Source organism: Chinchilla lanigera, unplaced genomic scaffold (genome assembly GCF_000276665.1).
Source record: "Chinchilla lanigera isolate Chin_1 unplaced genomic scaffold, ChiLan1.0 scaffold00172, whole genome shotgun sequence".
NCBI lineage: Eukaryota > Metazoa > Chordata > Mammalia > Rodentia > Chinchillidae > Chinchilla > Chinchilla lanigera.
The window spans coordinates 1305132-1307312 of NW_004955573.1; positions in this window are offsets into that span (position 1 = coordinate 1305132).

Here is a 2181-nt window from a genome sequence, read left to right on the forward strand (position 1 = left end):
TCCCAGGGGTTTCTCCATGTTTGAATGATTCACACACGTCCCTGGGTGGGCATCTGCAGCTGGTACAAGGTGGGCCAATTGTGTCCCTGTTTCTCTGTGTCATGACAGTTCTCAATTGAGTGGCGGTGGCTGGCCTGAGGACTGGCACGCAACAGCGCTCCCAGCCACATGGCTCCCCATGCACCAGGGCCCCCCCCTCCAAGGGCCTATGAGGCAGGAAGCGAGCCAGCTGGAAGACCGGCGCTCCCAGACCATGGCTCCTTGTGTGCCAGAGACCCTCCCTCCGATGGCCTACAAGGCAGGGAGTGAGCCGCCGGTTGGAAGACCAGTGCTCCCCTCCCGTGGCTCCCCCTGCACTGGGGGCCCTCCCTCCTGGGGCTTATGAGGCAGGAAGTGAGCCAGCCAGAAGACTGGAGCTCCCCCACTTTCTCTAAAGTAGACCACATCCTAGCCTATAGAGCATACTTACTGAAATGCAAAAGAATTCAAATTATCCCCTGCATATTCTCAGAACACAATGCTATAAATTGGAAATTAATGACAAAAGGGACACCAAAAACTCCATAAACACTTCAAAATTAAAGAACAGCCTCCTGAACAACCAATGGGTCACAGAAGAAATTAAAGAGGAAATAAAAAAATACCTACAAACAAATTTAAATGTAAATACAACTTACCGGAATCTACGGGATGCAAAGAAGAGAGTCCTGAGAGGGAAATTTATAACAGTGAATTCACACATAAGGAAAACAGAAAGAGAACAAATAAGTAGCCTAATGCTGCATCTTAAACTTTTAGAAAAAGAACAAGTCAAGCCCAAAGCCCAAAGAAGGAGGAGAATATACAGATTAGGGCAGAAATTAATGCAATTGAGACAAAGAAAAGCCTCCAAAAAATAAATGAATCAAAGAGCTGGTTCTTCGAAAGAATAAATAAAATTGATAAACCCCTAGCCAACTTTTTCAAGAAAAGGAAGGAAAGAATTCAGATTCATGCAACAAGGAATGAAACTGATGAAATTACTACAGATTCCACAGAAATACAGAAGATCATTAATACCTATTTTGAAAATATTTACTCCCAAAGCATAGAAAACTCAGAAGAAATGGACAGACTCCTAGATATGTACACACTACCAAGGTTGAGTCAAGAAGATATCAAATCCCTGAACAACCCAATATCAATTAATGAGATTGAAAACGTGATTAAAAACCTACCAACAAAGAAAAGCCAAGGCCTGATGGATTCACAAAAGAATTTTACAAGAAATGCAGAAAAGGTTTAATACCAACCCTCTTCAAACTATTCAATGAAATTGAAAAGGAAGCAATTCTCCCTAACTCATTTCTGGAGGCAAGCATCACACTGATACCAAAACTACAGAAAGACCCAACCAAGAAGGAGAACTACAGACCAATCTCCTTAATGAATACAGATGCAAAGATACTCAATAAGATACTAGCAAATAGAATGCAGCAAATTATCAAGAAAATCATACATCACGACCAAGTTGGATCCATTCCAGGAATGCAGACTTGGTTCAATATTTGGAAATCTATAAATCTTATATGGTATATCAATGGAGCCAAAGACAAAAACCACAGATCATCTCAATAGATGCAGAAGAAGTTTTGACAAAATCCAACATGCACTCATGATAAAAACTTTACAGCAAATAGGAATAGATGGTCATTACCTTAACTTGATCAAAGCCATCTATGACAATCCAATGGCCAAGATCCTTTAAAATGAACAAAAATTGAAAGGTTTTACTTTAAAATCAGGAACAAGACAAGGATGTTCGCTGTCACCACTCCTGTTCAATATACTTCTGGAACTATTAGCCAGAGCAATGAGGCAAGAGAGAGAAATAAAAGGAATAAGGATAGGGAAAGAAACAGTAAAACTATCACTATCTGCAGATGACATGATACTTTACGTGGAAGATCCCAAACACTCCACAAAAAGATTCACTGAATTAATCAACAACTTCAGCAGTGTAGCTGCATACAAAGTCAAAACCCAAAAATCGATAGCATTCCTATGTAAAAACAACAAACAGACTGAGAGAGAAATTAAGGAAACCATACTTTTCACAGTAACATCCAAGAAATTGAAATATTTAGGAATCCATCTAACAAAAGAAGTCAAAGATCTCTTCCATGAAAACTACAGTACTCT